Genomic DNA, 22,717 nt, shown 5'->3' on the forward strand with positions numbered 1-22,717 from the left:
TGCTTTATCTGAGAGAGACAGAGTGGAAGAGAGAGGGAAAGCTGTTTGAGCTTTGGATTCATAGGGGTGTCAAACTCAATCAGAGAAGGGGCCAAAATCTAAAATCCAGCCTAAATCGCGGGCCGAATGGTTTACTGAACAGTCATAAACTGTCATTGTGATGGAAACGCAGCGGAGTGCAGTGATGACAGCGCGGTGTGGGCCACATTGCAAGGCCTGGCGGGACGGATTTGGCCCGCAGGCCTTGTGTTTGACACATGTGCTTTAGAATGTAATTACTATTAAAAGAATAAAATAGCTCTCAATTATAGAAACTTTGGCTTTTAAACTGCTGTGGATTCACCTGGGAGACTGTAGGTCTTTGGATAAAACATCTAAGTGGCCTATTTAATAATCCCAACAGTACTTACTAACAAGATAATAAACCATTCAAAAATTCTTTCTTATCTATAGAACTAGAGGCCTGGTGCATGAAAATTCATGCACTGCATAGTGGGGGGGCCAGCCCGGCCTGCACCCTCTCACAGTCTGGGAGTCCTCAGGAGCAGAAGGAGACCCAGTGATCAGGAGAAGGCGATACCGCATCACACCTATGCTGCTGCCACTGCCAGCAGCCCAAGCCTTGGCCGGCCCTGGTTACCTGAGCCTCGGGCAGCCCTGGGCAGCTGGGCAGTCGCCATCCTAGGCTTGCCTGTACCTCAGCTGGCCCTGGTTAGCTGGGGGACTGAGGGGACTGGGGGACTCCAGAGGCAGATGGGTGTGTGCCACCCCAGCAGGGCTGGAAGACTGGGCGCTGCCATCTTGTGGCTGTGGGCACTGCCATTTTTGAGGGGGTGGCAGTCAATTAGCATATTCCCTCCTTATTGGTTGTGGCCATGAGGGTCAATTAGCATATTCCCTTTTTATTAGATAATATCTGAGGGTTCACACTGATACAAATTCCTAGGGTTTTTGTGATAGTCAATGGAAACAATATTTGCAAAACTTTTTGCACAGAATCTGGCATGTGACCAATGGTTAATAATTATAAAATATGTATCAGTGATTTTATTATGATGTTGTCTTCACAACCACCTGCTCTTCCTGGGAAAGAATTCCTATCTCTTCCTTTCCTTACTTTCCTCCCTATGCCTTGTCAAACATTGTACTAGTATGCTCTGCATTGCTCTTTGCTTCTCAAGCATGAAAATGAAAATCTCTTCCATGAACTCTCACTGTTGCCTAGCAAGCATAGAGAAGAAAATCTCAGATGTCAAAGGAAACAGTGTCTGAAAGTTACTTTGAGAGGAAATTTCCTTCTCACCCTTTTCTCCTCCAACCTATCAGAAGCTGCTGTGGCCTCAAGAGTTGTTAGCCATTTTTTCCCCCAATAATTTTGTTGTATTTGTTTAATAATTAAGACATAGTGATATCTCATTAGGTGATATTGCATGCTCTCAGAATTTAAAATAAATTCAGTTCAAATGGCTCATTCCTCCTCTATCTCTCTCACCCATCGCCTGCTCCCACCTCAGCCCCTGCTTCCATGTAGAATTCCCTCTGCAGAACTCCCGGCAGATGGCTGCCCAGCTCTTGTCGGAATGTCTCTCTGTCTTACGAGGCAGGCAGCTGGAATTGTCACATCTTTGTTTTTTAAAGTGAGCTCAAATCTAACTTCTTCCCTGTGTCCTTTTCTGACATCTGGAGTCTGATAAAGTAAATGTAACTATTCTTTCACATGCAGGCCTTTCAAATATTTGAAAGCCTAATTCTATCTCCTGTTAACTCACTCAAGCAGTCCCATGCTCTGATCCTTCCTCTTACATCTGTGAAATCATTCTCTAGCATTTTCTTGTCTTCTCGCCCTTTTCCTAAATGCCCTGTTACTTTTGCTACATGTTTTGGGTTCATTTTCCCTTTGGGTTTTTTTGTCTTGTTTATTTTTTAATCATAATACCCAAGGGTTATAGCTCAGCCAGAGAAGAACAGTTTATGTTCCTGAGAAAACAGTACTTCTGTTCTCTCAACCAAAAAAAGGACCTTTGGAGTTAAGGCAGCTGCTTGGTTAGTATCCTCAACAGGCTGCCAGGGTCCCACAATCAAACTTCGTCAGGTCAGGGACTCTCACCTACCCCGTTTAATTGTACGCTGGATTTAAGTATGGCCATCAGTAGAGATGTACATCTAAATTTTCATAGAACCAGCTGAAACCGGTTTGGCTCAGTGGATAGAGCGTCAGCTTGGGGACTGAAGGGTACCGGGTTGGATTCCAGTCAAGGGCATGTACCTTGGTTGCGGGCGTATCCCCAGTAAGGGTTTGCAAGAGGCAGCTGATTGATGACTCTCTCTCATTGATGTTTCTAACTCTCTCTCTCTCTCCCTTCTTCTCTGTACAAAATCAATAAAATAAATTTTTATAATAAAAAATAAATAAATAAATAAAAAATAAAAAAATAAAATTTTCATAGAACCAATTAACAATTTCTACATAACTAAGTCTTCATTGTTTTTTTTATCAGAGGCTTATGACAGCCTCGTAATTATTTTCTAATTATTTTATGTCCTCCTTTTATCACCATTTCCCCCTCCATTTTTCTCCCTCCCCCCTCCAAAAAAAGTACAAGTCTCATTGCAGCATTGTGTCGGTTAAAGTCTCAGTTTTCTCCTCATAACCTGAACCCATAGAAGTTCCTTGGATAGGCCCTAAGAAAGGCCTATAAACCACCTGGGGATATACAGGAGTGGGGCAAACATAGGTTTACAGTTGTTCATATGGAAAATAGTAAAATAATTAATAAATAATAATACAATAATTAACTGTTTTGTGTATTCACAACTGTAAATCTACCTTTGCCACCTCTGTCCATTCAAAATGGTGTATGGGAGGAAAATCCCATAGCTTTCAAGAGGCTAAGAACCAAGGACTTTGAAAACAAAATCCAGACACTTCTGGCCAGAACAACTAAAAGACATTTGGAACCCTGATAGGGGGGAGAGGGGGAGGGTCAGGGAATCAGAAGAAGCAGATTCCAGCAAAGGCACTGATTAAACATCTTTATCCTGGATTCTTTTGGACATAGACCACCATGGGGCCCCAAGTCTGCTGAGCCTGGTCATTTGTACCAGCTTCTCCTCTTTCATGGTCCAAAACTGTACTACTTTCCATTATCATCTCCTTCTCCTTCACAATGACTTTGGAACTGGTCCTTTCAGGATTTTGCCAGAGGTCCCCTCCTCTGTGAGTCATAGCATGGATTGTAGTTGGTTGACAGTGCGTGAGTTTTGGAGCCAGACAGACTCCAAGAACAGAACAGTTCCTTGTTCTATCACTTCTTAGCTTTGAAGACTTGGGCATATGCTTTGACTTCTTAAATTCTTAGTTTACTCATCTGAAAAACTGAGAAAATGTAATACCTCCAGCTGTCATAAGAGTTAAATGACATGTTGGATAATCTGCAGGTTTTCTGGTTTACCCACCATATTTTGAACAGCATGCTATATAATGGACATCTTATCTACTCAAGGCAAAAACCTGCCTCATTGCAGTGAGGGTATAGGCACGTGACCCAGGCTACTCCAACCACATTTACTCACTCACTCAAGACTTCAATCCCCAAGAAGCAGCTTGAAGAAGGCCTTGTGTGGCAATCATTTTGATGGTGATGCTGGTTGCAGAGACATGGAGTTTCATGAACTCAGTGGTAGCAAGGTTGAATCCCGATTCAGCAGGCTCAGCCATGGTGTTGGCTCTATGACCTGAAGCCAATTCCACAGCAAGTTTTTACATATTGTTCCTAGAAACTCTTTTGGGCCTGTTCACCAAGCTGATATTTCCTAGAGGAAGGGAGATGGAGAGAGAGTAGAAATATCAATGATGAGAGAGAATCATTGATCACTGCCTCCTGCGCACCCCACCCTGGGGTTTGAGCCCACAACCCAGACACGTGCCCTGACTGGGAATTGAACCATGACCTCCCGGTTCATAGGTTGATGCTCAATGGCTGAGCCACGCCACCGGGGCCTATATAATATCTTTTTAATGAAACTCATATTCTGCATGATTGGCCATGGTTGATGCTTACCATACAGTAAGTGGTCATAGAATTCCCTTCTCTGTGATGCTGCCCCAGAGACAGCCAGTGCCAAGTGTTCCTGGCACTCCTGTAGTAGATGTATGTCCCCACAGAACTGTGACTATTTGCACTAAGGCTTGTTCTTCCCTGCACTGGGCATCTGTGAAGGCAGGACCCTATCTCATTCATTTTATAATTTCAGGGACTCAGAGAGTCATGAATGTTCAATAAATTGTGCAACTTGCTGAACTGCTCAACCAACTGTGACTCTACCTAACTGTATTTCACCCAGCCCACAATCTATTATTTTTGTTATAAAATAAGAAAAGTTGTGTTAATCACTGAGCTGAAATAAGATTGGTAGGCAGGACTACAGCATTTCCAATAACCCACCAACATATTAAAAAACTAAACGAGGTATGTGTGGCAAGACAGCCTTTAAACACACACACACACATACACACACACACACACACACACTTTTTGTTTCTCAACATAAAAACAATACACCCTTCTCCTTAAAAGCTTGGGAAGTTAGCCAAATCCGGTTTGGCTCAGTGGTAGAGCATCAGTCTGCAGACTGAAAGGTCCTGGGTTCGATTCCGGTCAAGGGCATGTACCTTGGTTGCGGGCACATCCCCGGTAGGGGGTGTGCAAGAGGCAACTGGTCGATGTTTCTCTCATCAACGTTTCTGGCTCTCTATCTCTCTCCCTTCCTCTCTGTAAAAAAAAAAAAAAAAAAAAAAAAAAAAAAAAAAAAAAAAGCTTGGGAAGTTAAAAGTATAAAAGTGTAACTGTGGTAGCCGTGGGCACTGGGTTTGGGTTGGTGGTGCCTCAGCTGGACTTCCAGGAGCTCAGGCTGGGCGCAATGTCCCCTGAGCCAGAGAAGACCCTCCCCCGGTCTCCATTCCAGGGCAGCCCCTACATCCTCATGGTTCTGGAGCCCAGGATCACCAACTTCACACCATGTTCAGAGATGCCTTCTTGGGGGACATGCAAATGAAGACCAGGGACAGTTTGTTAGAAATGGAGCAGGAGGAGGCAGGGGACAACGAAGGTGAGGAGGCAGGGGATGAGGAAGGTGAAGATAACTGTGATGTTCCTGTCTCCAAGAGACCTTTTCTGATAATTCACACTCTCCCATCCAGTCTGAAAGAAAGATGTCATTGACCATGTACAGTATTTTTACATTAAAATAACTTTGAATGTAAGAGCTGAAATTGTTAAACTCCTGAAAGAAAACAGGTGTTAAGCTCCTTGATATAGAACTCAGTGGTGATTTTTAAAATCTGACTTCAAAAGCAAAAACAACAAAATCAAAAATAAACAAGTGGGACTGCATCATACAACTATTGGTTGCAGCAATGGAAACCAACAAAATTAAAAGACAATCTACTGAATGGGAGAACATATCTGATAAGGATCTGCTCTCCAGGGTGTATAAAGAATTCATACAACCCTAGCTGGTTTGACTCTGTAGATAGAGCATTAGCCTGCAGACTGAAGGGTTCCAAGTTCAATTCTGGTCAAGGGTACATGCTTGGGTTGCAGGCTTGATCCCCAGTGTGGGGCATCCAAGAGGCAGCCAACCAATGATTCTCTCTCATCATTGATGTTTCTATCTCTCTCTCCCTCTCCCTCTCTGAAATCAATAAAAATATTTTTTTAGATAACTCATACAACTCAGTAGAAACAAACAAACAAAAGGCAATTGTAATTAAAAATCTGAATACACATTTTTCCAAAGAAGGCATCCAGGCAGCCAACAGGAGCATGGAAACAATGCTCAACATCATTACTCCCTGGGGAGATGCAAGTCAGGACCACAGTGGGCTGAAAAGTACCTGATGGAGTGGGTACTTTCAAAAAGACAAGACACACCAAGAGTTGGCGAGGATGTGGAGAAAGTGGACTCTTGTGTGCTATTGGTGGGACTGTAGATTGGTGCAGCCACTATGGAAAACAGAAAATTAAAAATAGAACTGCCATATGATACAGCAATTCCATCTTTGTGTATTTGTTAAAGAAAGTGAAAACACTAATTAGAAACAACATATGCACCCCCATGTTCATTGCAGCATTATTTACAGTAGCCAAGATATGGGAAAAAATCTAAATGTCCATTGATGGATGACTGGATAAAGAAAATCTATCTATATATATAAAAGTCTAAGCAACCTTTAGATCATTAGACCATTCAACCTGTAGCTGTGATATGCACTGACTACCAGCGGGGCAGAGCTCAGTACACAGGCATGGAAATATGGAACAGACTGATAAATCTCAGAGGGAAGTGGGTTGGGGGTGGGAAGAGATTAACCAAAGATCTTATTAATATATGCACACTAGAGGCCCAGTGCATAAAAGTCATGTATGGGTAGGGTTCCTAGGCCCGGCCGGCAGTCAGGGCTGATCTGTGGGACAACTGGAAGGGTGATGGGGAGGCCTCTGCTGGCACCCACTTTGGCTGGCCTGGCACCGGCCCCATCCCCTGCCTGCACCACCAGTCACCTCCCTCTGACTGGTGAGGCAATCAGGGGCAATGCCACCGACTCGCTGGCCAGCCCCATCCCTGATCACCCTGCTGCCACTGCTGGTCACCTTCCTCTGTGGGGCAACCGGTGGACCAATCAGGGGTCCCTGTTGGCACCTGCTTGGCTGGCATGGGGCCTGTAGGCTGGGAGCAACTCCTGCATTGAGTGACCACCCCCTGATGGTCAGTGCATGTCATAGTGATCAGTCTTTCCACTGTACAGTTGATTTTCATATTAGGCTTTTATTATATAGGATTATATAGGAAACAGGCAGTTCAACATCCCTTGAGGGGTCCCAGGTTGTGAGAGGGCAAGGGCCAGGCTGAAGGATTCTACTGGTGCATGAATCTGTGCACTGAGCCAGCCTCTAGTGTGTGTGTGTGTGTGTGTGTGTGCATGTGTGTGTGTGTGTGTGTGTGTGTGTGTGTGTGTTTGTGTATATATAACTCATATTACTCAGCAATAAAAAAGAATGAAATGTTGACATTTGCAACAACATGGATGGACTTCAAGTACATTATGCAAAGTGAAATTAGTCAGAGGAAAACCAAAAAAAAAGAAAAAAAGAAAAAAACTTTAACAGAGAAAAAAATGAAAATAAAAGTGAAACTAAAATTAAAATCTTACTGCCAAGGTATCATAGCTGTTTTCATGTTTTATGAAAACATTCCATTTCATTTATTATTTCTTTTCCACTCTTTCCCCCCCTCATATAGTTCACATAACTGAGATCATAAACTTACATTTACAACTTAAATGTTGTCATAAAGATTTTCTCATACCTCCAAATATTATTTGCAAGAATTATCATATAGCATTGCATAGATTGCAGTGACTTGATTAATGGAGTGACTGTTCAAACTGTGCCCTCAAAGTCATAAGGTGCCAAGTTGCTCTGCAAAATCCACTGCAAAGAGCCAAAAACAGTTGGAGTGGCAGGCACAGCCCAGGTTCTGCCATTCCCACAATAGACCTTCCATTATGTGTCTTAATTATTGTGCTTCTAAGTAAGATTTTGTTTGATTAAAAAGACTTCCATTTGATTTTCACACATTTTGGGGGGAAAATCATTAATTTAACATTTCTTTATTATTTGGAATTGAAGCTATAGAGAAGTATACAACATGTACTATTTTGTCTCTAATTTCTGGCACTCAGCATATTTTTGAGGCTGATCCATGTGATTGTGTGTATCAATCCCTCGTGTTTTTATTGCTGAGTAGTATAACATGTGCAAATATACCAAAATGTATCCATTTGCCTGTTTGATAATAATAGGTTTGTTCTAGTTTGGGGTTATTATTAATAAATCTGTTATGAAAGTATGTGTACAAGTCTGTTACTATCTGCTTTTATGTCTATTGGATATTTAAATACCTGAAATTGAAATGATGAGTTACATGGTAAGATTAGATTTAAATTTATAAGTATTATACTACTAAACTTCTTTTACTAATTTGTAGCCTTTTACATTCCCACCATCAATGTATAAAAGTTCCAGATAGTTTATATTTTCACTCACATTTGTTACTAGTAGTTTTAAAAATTTTAGTCATTCTAACATGTGTAGTGACATCAGATTATAGTTTTAATTTAGATTTCCCTGGTAACTAATAATGTTGAATTCGTTTTCATGTGCTTAAGAACCATTTGCATGCATTCTTTTATAAAGTATCCATTTAAATCCTTTCCTATTTTATTTTTTCTTATTTTTATTAAGATGTAAAACTTCTTTATAGATTCTATTTATGTCTTATATAAAATACTAGAGGCCTGGTGCATGAAATTCAAACATGGGGAGGGGGGGTGTTTCCTTCAGCCCAACCAGCACCCTTTCCAACCTGGGATCCCTCTCATAATCCAGGACTGCTGGCTCCCAACCGCCCACCTGCCTGCCAGCCCAGTTGCCCCAAACTTCCCTTCCCTGCCAGCCTGGTCACCCCTAACTGCCCTCCCCTGCAGGCCTGGTCACCCTTAACTGCCCTCCCTTGCCAACCTCTTGCCAACCTGCTCATCTCTAACTGCCCTCCCCTGCAGCCTGGTCTCCCCCAACTCCCTCCTCTGCTGGCCTGGTCACACCTAACTGCCCTCCCCTGCTGGCCTTCTTGTGGAGGTCATCTTGTGTCCAAATGGGGGCAGCCATCTTGTGTGTTGGAGTGATGGTCAATTTTGCATATTACTTTTTTATTAGATAGGATATAGCAGATGTTTTCCCCAATCTGTGGTTTGCCTTTTCATTTTCTTAAATTTGTCTTTCAGATAACAAAATTGTCTTTATTTTTACTAAGTCCAATTTTTCATTTTTTCTTTTTATGCTTTGTGTACATTGTGTCCTCTCTAAGAAATCTACTTCAACCCAAAGGTTATAAAAGTTTCTGTTATTTTGGAGAGGGGAGTTCAATAGGTTTTGTTTTTATATTTAGCACTATAATTCTTTATTTTTTTAATCCTCACATGAGGATACTTTTTTATTGACTTTTAGAGAGAGTGAAGAGAAAGGGAAAGACAGTGAGAAATATCGATGTGAGAGAAACACATCAATTTTTTGCCTCCTGCATGAGCCTCAACCAGGACCCAGGCCGGGGAGAAGCCTGCAGCCAAGGAACATGCCCTTGACTAAAATCAAACCAAGGATCCTTTGGTCCACAGGTTGATGCTCTATCCACTGAGCCAATCCAGGTAGGATAAAATTCATTTTGATTTAACTTAACCAAATGGCATGAGATAAGAATCAACATTCACTTTTTTAATGGAGACAAACAGCTGTTCTGGCAGTTTGTTTTTCATAAGGCTATTATGCTTTCCTCCATGGAATTATCATGGTCCTTTTATAGGAAATCAACATAGATGCGTGAGTGCATTTCTGTACCTTGTTATTCTGTTCCATTGACTTTTATGTCCATACTTAAACAAAACCACAGTCTTGATTTCTGTAGCTTCAGTCAGTTGGAAGACCTCCAACTTTGCTCTTTGTTAAAATTGTTTTAAATACTCCAGGTGCTCTGCATTTCTGAATAAACTTTGAAATCAATTTGAAATCAAAAATACTCAACTGCAATTTTTATTGGAATTGAATTGTACTTATAGATTAAGTTAGGGTAATTTATATTTTTAAAATATTGAGCCTTCTAATCCAGGAACATATCTCTATCTTGACCTCATAAAAGTGAGTTATGAACTATATCTGCCTTTTTTTCCATATGAAAGAATTCACACAGGATTGATATTTTTCATTCCTTAAATATTTAGTAGAATGGACCAGTGTCCATATTGCCTGGACATTTTTTGTGGGAAGAATTTTTAATAAAAAATCAATTTTTCTAATAGATATAAAAGCTATTAAAGTTTTTAACTTCTTCTTCGATCTATTTTACTTATTTTAATGAATTATCCATTTTACCTAAGTTGTCAAATTTATTGTCATAACTTTACACAGAATATATTCTTATGCAAATGTTTGTAAGATCAATAGTGACAGTTCCTAATCTGTTTTTTTTATATTGATAAATTGTGTAGTCTTTTATTCTTTATCATACTAGCTATAGATTTATCAATTATATTGATTTTCTGTATTACGTATCATCTCCTCATTTTTTGGTCTACTTTGTCTGATATTAATATAGCCACTCTTGGTTTCTTTTTATAGTATTTGCATGGTATAGTTTTTTTTCAATCCTTTTACTTTTATTCTATCTTTATCTTTACATTTAAAATATGCTTGCTGTACACAGCCTAAAATTACCTCTCCTTTTTATACACTCTGACATTCTCTGACCTTTTATTGGAGTGTCTTTATAAAGGCAAGTGTGGCTTTAATTTACTCCAGATAGAGTAGAACAAGGTATACTCATGAAGTCAAGAATTTGGCTTAACAATATTTATACAAAAGGATGCATACTTTGTAAATTGGCACATTGTATATAAGTATTTATATAATCTTATATTATACAAAATTTGTGCATGGGAGGAGGTATCCCTCAACTCAGCCTGCACCTTCTCCATTCTGGGACCCCTTGAGGGGTGTTCAACTGCCCTTTTATGCCCAATCCCAACCGGATCAGGCCTAAACAGGCAGTCGGACATCCTTCTCACAATCCAGGACTGCTGGCTCCCAACTGTTTGCCTGCCTGCCTTCAAAATCAGATGCATGCTGGTCTTTATATCGATACATTTTCTGTCAATAATGCTGGCTTCTTTCAGCTGCAGAGCTACCTTGTAGTAGATGTTTAGACATAGTCCCACCTCCCTGCTGCCAGGTGAATGAGAGTCCTGGCTGTCAGATGGCAGAGAGCTGTCTGACTAACAGCTGATTCCCTAGGGGTGGGACTTCCTCCTCCCTGCTGTCAGATGGCTGTCAGACCACTGAGAGCTGTCTGACCAATGGCTGATTCTGGCTGATTCTGTGGGGGTGGGACTTCCTCCTCCCTGATGTCAAAGTCCCGGCCAGCACAAACTGGGACACAGCATCAAGTGCCCCTGCACCAGAAGACCTAGAGTCAACTCTCCCGCCCACTTGTGTGTCCCCTGAACACAACATCCAACCTCATGCAGGGGCTGACAGGCCCAGACATGCCAAAGGCTGGGGAGCAGTGAGGCTGGATCTGCCACTGGAGTAGGCAGATCCCGCCTGTCCACTTGGTACCCACACCCCTGGCCAGGCCCATAGGCCCAAACAATCCAGCCTCGCTGCTCAGCTCCAGACACTCCAGAGGCAGCAGAGCAGCAGGAGTGATCCACTACTGGAGTGGGAGGATCCCGCATGACTCCTGGCCAGGCCGACAGGCCCAAACACTCCGGTGGCAGGGCTGAGGGGAGTGGCACCGCCATCTTGTGGCTATGGGCACCACCATTTTTGTTGTAAAATGATGGTTAATTTGCATATTACTCTTTTATTAGATAGGATAATAAAAGTGTAATATGCTAATTAGACTGAACGTCCTTCCAGATGAACTTCTGGATGAAGCTGGGGTTGTGAGGGAAGCCCAGGTCCCGGGTGCCAGAGGAAAGACGGTGCCAGCAGCTGGAGGAAGAGAAGCCTACTCTTACCTGACTTTCATGCATCGGGCCTTTAGTCTTAATATAAATTAAGATAGTGCCTGTTAAAATGTAGCTGGCAAGAACCATCACAAATTATACATTTCATAAAATCACCAATCAGTTTTTTCTAACCCTGTAATTCCTTGGTTACACATTTTATCTAGTCTTTCTTCAACAATAACAATGGCATTGGTTTAAAATAAAGAATCACATTGAGGCCCTGGTCGAATAACTCAATTGGTTAGAACATAGTCCCAACATATCAAGGCTGTGGGTTCAATCCCCAGTCAGGGCACATATAAGAAACAACTCATAAGTGCATAAATAAGTGGAACAACAAATCTCTCTCTCTCTCTCTCTCTCTCTCTCTCTCTCTCTCTCTCTCTCTCTCTCACTCTTACTCTACCCCTTTCTTCCCTATGTAAAATAAATACATACATAATAAAAATAATAATCACATTGGAGATATTATATGGAGTCTTCTGATATTTAGATGCTTGGGTAAATGATCTATTGTGGCAAACAAATCTTGCCAGTGTCATTTATGGAATAAACCATTTTTCACATTAATTTTCCTCAGCTTCTTATTTATACACTAACATTTATTTCTGAGTTCTCTATAACATTCCAAGGGTCTTTGTGTCCAGCTTTGTTCTGGTACCCCAATATTTCAATTAGTATTGATTTGTAATGTCTTTTGATATTAAGAAGGAAAGACTGTCATTAACGTTTTATTGTTGTTGTTTTTACAAATTGGCTTTGGGTATTTTTATCTTACTACTTCTCTAGAAGAAATTTAAACTTTTTTTTCTGCATAGAAAAAAAATGTCATTGAGCATTGAAATTTTTATTGAAATAACATTAAAATACTAAATATAAAAATAAATAAACAAAATATTAAATGCATTGTAAGAATTGACATCTTTTAAATCTTACTTTTTTCAAACATTCAAGTCATCTTTTATATCACTTGTCAATATTGTGTTGTTTTACTTCTCTAGTTCTAAGTCACTTCTTACAATATTGCACATATGTTCATTATGCTTTTTTTCTATATACCAGTGGTTCACTTCTGAGATACAGAAAAGCTATTGGTTCACATATATTTATTTTATATCATAAATAGTATAACTCTGCTTTATTGTAAAACTTCTTTATGAACCTCATCTTATTTGTTCAACATATATTGAACATTTCTCTGTGCCAGACACTATGGGTTCTCGCCCACATCACTATATTCGTATTTATCACTACATTTTTTTTCCTGAATATTTGTAAACCAAGTGTTTGTAAAAGAAGCTCTAAATTTTTCTACCAATGTCCAGTCTCTTAGGGCTCCTAGATGGGCCCTTTTGTGCTTATCACAGGTCATTTTCTCCCATATGCCCTCTGATCCACCTACTCAGACAGGCATTGTGATTCTCTCGTGATCTAATTATGCATTTCTGCATGCCTTCAGTGCTCTTTTCTATTTGATTACTGGAGAATTCCTATTCATTATTTAATGAGCAACTCAAATGTCACTTCCTATTTACAGCTATCCCTGACCACATGCTCTGACACAATTTCTCTCTCATCAGTATACATGTACCTCTATTATAACACAGGTCATGCCATATTATTTTAATTTTTTTATGCCTCTGTCTCCCTTTCTGAGGGTAAGGCTTCCTTCTTACTCATTTTTGTATCATCTGCAGTCAATGTATTTTTATAAAATAAATAAATGGGAGAATTAATCAATTTATTTTTTCTGCAACGTAAGTAAAAATTAGTGACTTATTGTTCATGGAACCTACCATTTTTTTCCTAATTGGAATTGTGGCATTCTCCTATTTGCATTCACTTGAGGCTATTGACAATTCTCTATGATTGCTAAAAGATTGTTATTCACAGTTCTAAGATCACCTCTAAAGCAATGTGACTGGAGCTAGAATTTAAATTATTTTAGATAAGAGTTGTAAGTGACTCCTAATCTTCTCCCCTCCCGATCTCTGGCTTAAATATCTTATTTATCATGTCAAAGTTTCCCTTTTAAAAAAAAGATGATCCTACTTGCTGTAAAATGGAAGGAAAGTGGGAGTTCATATAAATTAATTCAGGCTATTTATTCAGGCTATATTTATTCAGGCTATATTATATTTATTCAAGTGTAGTTTAAAAGAATTGTAGTATGATTGAGGCAATGGCAGAGTGTGACAATAGCTAAACCAAAGGTAGAGGTGGTGTCTTGGTAGAACAGAGGAGGAACAGATTTACAGCGGGAAAAATATAAAGGATTTCTGGGAGGAGACAGATTAGGCTTAAGTTTGTAGGATGAAGAAAGAGTGTAGCCCATCTGAACTGTAATTTTAATATTAAAATATATTCCATTAACAAGGATTTTATTGTCTAACTAGAGGCCCGGAGCACAAAACTCGTGCACGGGGAGGGATGTGCCTCAGCCCAGCCTGTACCCTCTCCAATCTGGGACCCCTTGAGGGATGTCTGACTTCCCATCTAGACCCAATCCTCTATGCCTGGTCATCCCTAACTGCCCTCCCCTGCAGGTCTGGTCACCCCTAACTGTTCTCTCCTGCAGTCCTGGGTCCCTCCCAACTTCCCTTCCCTGAAGGCCTGACCCCCAACTTCCCTCCTCTGCCAGCCTGGTCACACCTAACTGCCCTCCCCTGCAGGCTTGATCACCCCCAACTGCCCTCCCTTGCAGACCTAGTCCCTCCCAACTGCCCTCCCATGCTGGTCATCTTGTGGTGGCCATCTGTCCACATGGGGGCAGAATCTTTGACCACATGGGGACAGCCATCTTGTGTGTTAGAGTGATGGTCAATTTGTATATTACTCTTTTATTAGATAGGATGCTAATTTTTTGGGAGTCAGTGAGGAATAGTGGAAAGAATCTATGATTTACACTAAAAAACCTAGATTCATATAAAAGTTCTGCCACTTAAAATGTGTGTGACCTCATCCTTATAGCTCATCAGTGTGATGATTGGGTGTTCAGGTTCTCATGTGAGATGTGCCTCCCTCAAATCTTGTTATAATATTGACATGTTACCCAATTGATTTTTTTTTTTTTTTTTTTTTTTTTTTTTTTTTTTTGCTTTGGGGGTGGTGGTTTGTGTCTGTCCTTGGACAAATTACTTAGCCTTTATGACCTCCTGTTTCTCATCTGTAAAATGGGGTTAATAATCATCCCTATACAACCCATTGTTATAAAGATTAAATGAGATGATGTATGTGAAAAGAATTCTATAAACTATAACACATACAAATAAGTGTTAGTAATAATATCATCAACTAATAAGAAAATATATCATCAGCTAAATAAATTCAACATTGCTTTGAACATTAAAGAGTCAGTATGAGCTAATCTGGAAACCGCCCAACTTCACATACAGAAAAAAAAAAATTAATGAATTATACTTAATAATACAGTTCAAAAGGGATAAGGTAATGCAAGGCAATGGAAGAATTGAATCAAACTACTAAACATTTAAGGAGCTAACAGCAAGAAAGTTTGATTATTTATGTATAAAGGAACTGGTATGACATTTTCTTTCTTAATTTTCTATGGTATGACTTATTTGCATAGAACACATTACTGATACTTATTGAATATTTGTGAATATTTTAATACTATTTTGTCAGTGTTTGGCACAAATTATTATAGAATTTAAATGGGATATTTCAGAAGGAGTGCTGCATTCCTGTGATTTAATGATATTCATGAGCTATTTTTCTCTAAAGAACTATATCCCCAAGTTAATAATGAAATTCGGTGAGGAGAAATGGAATTTATTTCATGGAAATTAATTTTATGGCTTTAAAAATAAAACAAATGCATTTACTTCATCAAGCAAAAGGCACCTTTTCTCTCTGTGACAGGAACACCCGGCCTATTGAAGTGATGAGGCAGCATTTAGCTCGCTGCCGGGCTCCTCTTCCTCCTGTACGTTCTCTCTGCCTTTGCAGGTGAAGGGCAGCTGGAATTTGGCCATGTACAGGTCTCTTCCCCTCGCACAGAAGGCTTTTCAAAGGCATGCAAAGTGCCTCCACTGCCATCTAGTGCATTTATAAAGGATTCACCCATTTAGTGAGAGAGCCGGCTTATTTTTAGTTCCAAGTGTCGGATGGCGGGAAAATCTATTTATTAAAAATAATAATAATAATAAGTTCAGTAATGTTGCAGCAAGCTAAATCTAATTGTAACACGTTTTAAAATGTGTTACATTCATTAGTAAGGGGTACTGAGTCACAGACATATTATAGGCTAATGAGCTAGATAGTTCAGAGAAAGCTGCAGGAAAGTAGAAGTGGAGACAGGGAAACGCAGCTAGAAGATGCTTAAGCTTGTGGAAGAAGATGGTTATGAAGTTCAAGGGGGAGAGCGCCTGAAGGCTAAGAGGAATCCACTTGCATTGCAGATGCACACTTGCCGATTCCGTTTCTCTAGAAACAATAGCTCTGAAATACATCTTTGTCAGAACTTCCCCACTCAGCAAAAGTATGACATTTGCCAACAAGGAGAGCCAGCCTGTCTGCTCTTCCAGTCCTCCAGCTTCTGAGAGCCACCTCCCAGACAAGGCTCTGCTAGAAGTGAGTGTCTCCACAGCCTTTACTAAAAATGTTTCACTGTGTTGTTTTGACAGTGCATGTTCACCATACTTGAAAAATAGTTTTTGGATGTTTTAAAAGATTAGCATCAACAGAGTCTTTTGCCTTTTTATCAGAGACACTTGAGAATCTATAAAGATTCAGTGGATTTCAGGTTGAAGAAAGATGACAGAGGATGGGGTTTTTATCCTTCCATTTCCTAAATTTGTCCACATGAGCATTAAAAAAACATGCTGTCATTCATATAGTTGCTCAATTAAGAAATCTGGGAGTCATTTTTGATATTTTCTTCTCCCTGTTGCTTCCACCACTCGTCTGATACAAAATACCTAAACGAAAATCCAAATAATCTCTACATATTGCAGATTCTAACTTCTAAAACTCTCTTAAGTCCATCCACTTTTCTCTATTACAACTAACATCACACTAGTGTAAGTTACCATCATCATTTACACAGCTAACTTATCTACCTATTTCCAATATTCATTTGGCAGCTAGAATGATCTTTTTAAGACTTTAAATAAACTCAGCCCAGCCAGTGTGGTCCAGTGGTTGAGCATTGACCCATGCACCAAGCGGTCCCTGGTTCAATTCCTGCTAAGGGCACATATCTGGGTTGCAGACTTGATCCTTGCTAGGGAGTGTGCAGAGGCAGCTGATCAATGTTAATGCATCAATGTTTCTCTCTCTAAAATCAATAAAAATGTATTTTAAATAAATAAATTGAGTAATGTTGCAGTCCTGCTTGATATTCTTGAATGATTTCCTTTTGATTTTAAAATAAATTCCAGACATTTAAAATAACCCTGAAGACCCTGCATGAGCTGGCCTCTACCAAGCCTCCCAAACTAATCTCTTGGCAGTCTTTTCCTTCGATTCCTGTATCAGTCATACCATCTTCTCTCATTTTCTCCAAAGGACCAAGCTTCTTATCACCTCAGGGTTTTTGCACATGTTGTTGCCTGTGCTTATTCCTTGTTCTCCTTGCTCTTCTTTATTGTTGTGATTATTGCAAATAATTTGTATGATATGTTATTTAATATCTATCTTTAAGCCCCAATTTTAAATTCTATGAAGTCCTGTGTCTTTTTTTGTTTTTTAATATATTTTTTATTGATTTCAGAGAGTAAGGGAAAGAGAAAGAGAAATAGTAATATCAATGATGAGAGAGAATAATTCATCAGCTGCCTCCTGTACACCCCCTACAACCCAGGAATGTGCCCTGACTGGAATTGAACCATGACTTTCTGGTTCATAGTTCAATGCTTAATCACTGAGATACACCAGCTGGACCCATGTCTGTCTTGTTCCATTTAATATCCAGGCCAAAATAGGCAATTAATAAAATTTTGTTGACTAAATTGATTTAGCCACCTATTTTTTGTGTGTGTGTGTGTGTGTGTGTGTGTGCTTTTACATATGCTCCCTGATTGACTGAAAGCTCCTCAAAGACAGTCATCACATTTATAATGAGACCTTATGTTGGAGATGGTTGTAGAGATGATGCAGACATAACCTTAAATCTAGTAGTGATAGAACATGCAAACAGTATCACATTTGAAATGCTATAATGCACAATATGAGCACAATTCTTTGGAAATTCAAAGGAGGAAGGAGTTAAATAAGTTTGCTGAATCTGGAAAGACAAGTCAAGGAAGATGAAATTGAAGTTTTGTAGGACAGAATTCACAAGTAACAAGTAAGCAGAGGGTGGCTAAGGAAGGGAAGTCAGAGAAGTGAGAAAGATGCAATGGTTTTAATGTAAGGAAAGGAAGGGTTGTTACTAATCACCAGAACCTCTGTCACAGTTATTAAATGCATAGGAAACATTGAAATAACATGTGTGATTTGACTTTCAAAGAGTGGTAAGAGATGTGGAAATAACAGTACATATGGTATCTTGCTTGGTGAAGTCAGAATAAGGCACCATACAGAAGTCAGAATAAGCTTTCTCCCATCTTTAATATTCAACAACACTGGAAATTATATTTGACTAGTGACCCGTTGCACGAAATTTGTGCACATTAAAAGGGAGTTAATAAGAGGAAATAATTTAATATTGGTATTTGCTCTTTCTCTGTAATAGTAGTGTCAGAGATGAAAGAAAAACTTGTAAAATGTATATGAAAACCTTCCTCCTATCTGGGGCACACCACAGCACCCAGAGTCAAGTCCCCGCCTACCCACATGCACCTCAAAATCGCATGAGATCCAAACCCAGCCAGTACACCCCCCCCTCCCCCAATTGGGCTAGATCCAGACCCAGCCAGTCCCACTCTTGTCAAACCCTGCCCGGCACCAGGATGGGGGGGGGGGGGGGGGAGAGGCGCGGCGGGGTGTGGGTGGCCTGAGGTCCCCCAACCCAGAAGCGGCAGCGGGCCCAGCACCGGGAGGGCAGGCACAGTCTCAGATCTCCTGTCAAGCCCCGCTGGGCTGGGACGCAGCCCAAGTTCCCCTGACCCAGCACTGGGGATGCACTTTGAGGTCCTCAGTCAAGCCCTGCCAGGTGAGGAACAGGGCCTAAGATCCCCTGTCAAGCCCCGCCAGGCAGGGGGTGTGCAGGCTCAGCTCCCCGGGCCTGGTGCTGGGGCAGGGGGAGAAGCCTGAGGTCCCCTAGCCCAGCGCCAGGACAGGAAGCGCACCTTGAGGTCCCCTGTCAAGCCCTGCCAGGTGGGGGGCGTGGCCTGAGGTCCCCTGTCAAGCCCTGCCAGGAGGGGGGCGTGGCCTGAGGTCCCCTGTCAAGCCCTGCCAGGTGGGGGGCGTGGCCTGAGGTCCCCTGTCAAGCTTCATGGGGGTGGAGCAGGGTGGAGCCACTGGTCCCTGCTGATTGCTCAAGGCTCCTTATGGGAACTTGGCCTCAGCTGTGAGTGCAGCCATCTTTCATGATGGTTAATTCGCATATTCCCTCTTTATTATATAGGATACTCCTTCAAGGAAACACCAATAGGAATGTCATTTCTGGGGCTCTCTACATTTGAAACCCCTCTGAGAGAGGGTTCTATGTTCCAGCTGGAGGGTTACTCACAAAATTAAATTTAAATTTTCCCTTAAAGAGCACTATTCTCCATAAATAGCTTCAGATTAAGACTGGAATTTCCTGCTTCTGATCTGAGAGAATGAGGGTGATTTTTATCTTAAGTCAATGCTGACACTTCTTAACAAATCCCCAATCGTTCTCCTTTGAAAATCAAGACATGTGCCTTTACAACACCTTCTATTGATCTTTGGCTTGCTTTCATCCAAAAATGATAAATATCAGATTTCTCTGCTTTTGACTATTATTTCTTATCAAGCATAAAATAGAGATGTAGCCAATTAATTATCACTTCAGAAAATCCTGTCTCACCCCTAACTCTCTTTGATGCTGAGCATTACGTTTTAGGAAGCCAATCCCTCGCTGTTTTCTCAATTTTTAGAAAATTGAAAAAGTTAACAGAGGAAGTCAAGATATCTCTATTTCTAAAAGAAAAGAAATGTTTATTCCTACTTGTGAATTCTCAGTTGTCTACATAACACACAGGAAAAACAGAAGGGAATATGTTTATACAAAGGTTCTCTCTCTAGGAGTAGGGGAGGATCAGGAATAGATGAGGCTAGAAGCCTGATGCTTTGCTCAAGTAACGATTTTAATTAGACAAAAAATAATCGAAAGCCTCCATTATGGATATCTTAGATAAATAACTTTCCTATTAAGACTCTCCATTCTTTTGTATGGTTGGGTCCATGCTTCAAAGTTTCTTGATAATATTACTACTTCATTATAGAAAGCATTGTATATACGATACTGAAAACTAGACTGTTACATTCATGATTTATTTATGTCTATGTTTGAGATTATCTTTCTGTGCTTAAGAACCTTAGGGTAGGAATCATCCCTTCCTGCTCTGACATTGAAGTGCACTGCCTTTCAATAGAGTGTGTCTTCTTGACATCATTGAATGGATCTCAAAGGACAGTTTGGGGAAGGCTGGCACCCACAGATTGGGTTGAGTGTCGCTGTCAGGGGTTCTAGGCCCAGCTCCACCCCCATTGGCTGTGGGACTTAGAACCAGTCCCTTCAGACTCGGAGGTTGGGCCTTGGAGGGATGGTTCCAAGGATGCTTCCAGCCTTGACTACCAGGCAATGCTTCCAATATTTGGGCTAGAAAACACTTTTATATTTAAGATTTATTCTTTTGCTGGAACCCATGACTAAAGTGAAGAAACACTTTCATGATTTAAGAAGCTATTCAGTTGTCACAGAAAAGTAATTTTGCTTCTTCCAAACCTCCAGATTAATATGGAGATTTTTCTGCTGAGTCTTATTTTAAAAAGGCATTATGCACATCCAAACTGACATAGCCATAAGGGGTTGCAGAAATTTTTAATATCTGTGGATGGAAATGGGACTAAAATTTCCATATTTAAAACTGGCAGATGACTTTTAAATGGGTAACATTAAATCACTGTCAGAACTGTTACATTTTCTCATCTGTATACGATTGTTTCTCAGTAGAGGAAAGCTGCGATCTTAGGCTAAATGGCTGTTTTTGTCTCCAAGCTCACTACCAAATACAAAGGAATAAAATTAAATAACTTCTTTAGTGTGTGTGTGTGTGTGTGTGAGAGAGAGAGAGAGAGAGAAAGAGAGAGAGGGGGGGGGAAGGAGAGAGAGAGAGAGAGAGAGAGAGAGGCAGAAAGAGTTAAGAAAATATATCTGAAAGGCATATTTAAAAATAATTTTCCCCAAAACTACAGCTTGTACACACTGTAACAGCTGATAGCTCAATGTGGAAAATTAAGTGTATTTAAAAAAAAAACACACACAAAAAAAAACGCTGCCTTGATAATTATACAAAGCTTGTGTATACATTTTTTGGGATACCATATTATATGGTGGTTTTTTTTAATGACACATATAAGAATGATATTTGAAATGAGGATCCCAAAACAAATAATCTTTTGTTCAAAGGTCTTCCAGTTGTAGTTGTCTTGCAATTTTTGTGTATTTATACTGTAGCAGTTAGAAATACAAATATCAGGATTTATTTTGTTTTCATCCAAATTCATAATGTGACAATAAGTGAGAAATTCATAATCCTGATTTAGTCCTCTTAGGCCAAGTTTATATATATATATATAACATATATAATATATATATATATATATATATATATATATATATATATATATATATATATATATAATAAAGTCAATTGGAACATTATGATAAAATCAGAAACTTTCTCATTTTGGTTCAGAATATAATGTTCTGTGAAAAAGATGCCAGACTTGAGGGAGAAGATAGAGCATTTCTCCAAGAACTGTAGGATAATCTGTAAAACAAATCAGTTAGTTGCTAGTTTCCTATATTTTTTATTACTATCATTTTCTCCAACAGTTAAAGCACAATCCTTAGCACATATTAAGTCTAAGTGTTTCTTGAATGAAAGCCTGCCAAAAGCTATAAATAGCCCAGGTTAATTAATAATAACTAGTCTACCTAAATAGATTCTAATTTATACCCAGCTAGAGAGAAGGTAAAGGAGAGTGGTAATTATTGCAAGAGAGACAAAAGTAGGTAAAGGGGGGGGGGGGGAGAAGGAAGTGGGAGGAGGGAAGGAGAGTGGTAATACGGAATTTTTAGACTGGAACCTGGATTCTCTGTCCGCCGGAGTTGAAAAATGAATCCACGGACAGTGAGTAGTATAGCAAAGGTGGAGATTTCTGGACGAACAAGTACAGACTCCCTTGTGGGGAGAGGGAGAGTCCCACAGAATGGACTCCCACATGGTGAGGGGAGTTCCTTCTGCCCCGTGACTTATAAAGGCTACAGATCCGGTGCCTTGTTATCCCCTCTGATTGGTCACTATTCCCTTGGACTGGTTACTATAGTAACTCCTGATCTCAAAGGTTGACCCTCACAGGAGACATGTGAGGTTCTCCCCCCTCACCCGCCTTCCTTAATGTTTTCCTATTCCCTTTGGATGAAGGGCTTCCTTCTCTTTATTCTGTAAATATAGACCTTCTGCTGTTCCCAGCTCCCCCTTCTATGGAAATGTACCAGTTGCAGCTTTTCAGCTCTCCCATTCTATGGAAATACACCTTCTGCTGCTCTGCAGCCCTGTGCTTCCTCCATGGGCCCCTTAATGTCTAAAATTTCCTAAAACCTGTCTTTTTCACCCCAAAAAATTCCTGTTTCAGTGGAAGGGAAAATAGCTTCATTTAACCTGGGAAAAATAAATTAGTGTAGCATCTCGGTTTTTAGGTTCGGAAAGGAGATTGGAATTAAGGGAAATGAGTGTTTACTGAACATCTATCATGTGCTAGATACTCTTCTAGGTATTGGAAATTTTTAATTTTTAACCTATAGCTCTCTTTATCTTCTTTCTGATGTAAGTATGCCTTTGTGGATGAAAAGAGCCACATGCACCGAAACCGGTTTGACTCAGTGGTAGAGCGTCGGTCTGCGGACTGAAAGGTCCGGGGTTCGATTCCGGTCAA

The 22,717-nt window shown here is 40.2% G+C and overlaps 1 non-coding gene across 1 annotated transcript; it reads left to right on the forward strand.

Annotated features, from left to right (window-relative positions):
- Positions 1 to 14,583: 14,583 nt before the first annotated feature.
- Positions 14,584 to 14,685, forward strand: LOC118713859. Its single transcript, XR_004986418.1, has one exon. It is a non-coding gene; the product is annotated as a small nucleolar RNA U13 (small nucleolar RNA).
- Positions 14,686 to 22,717: the final 8,032 nt, after the last annotated feature.

The sequence above is a fragment of the Pipistrellus kuhlii genome, unplaced genomic scaffold (genome assembly GCF_014108245.1).
Source record: "Pipistrellus kuhlii isolate mPipKuh1 unplaced genomic scaffold, mPipKuh1.p scaffold_m20_p_9, whole genome shotgun sequence".
NCBI classification, from domain to species: domain Eukaryota; kingdom Metazoa; phylum Chordata; class Mammalia; order Chiroptera; family Vespertilionidae; genus Pipistrellus; species Pipistrellus kuhlii.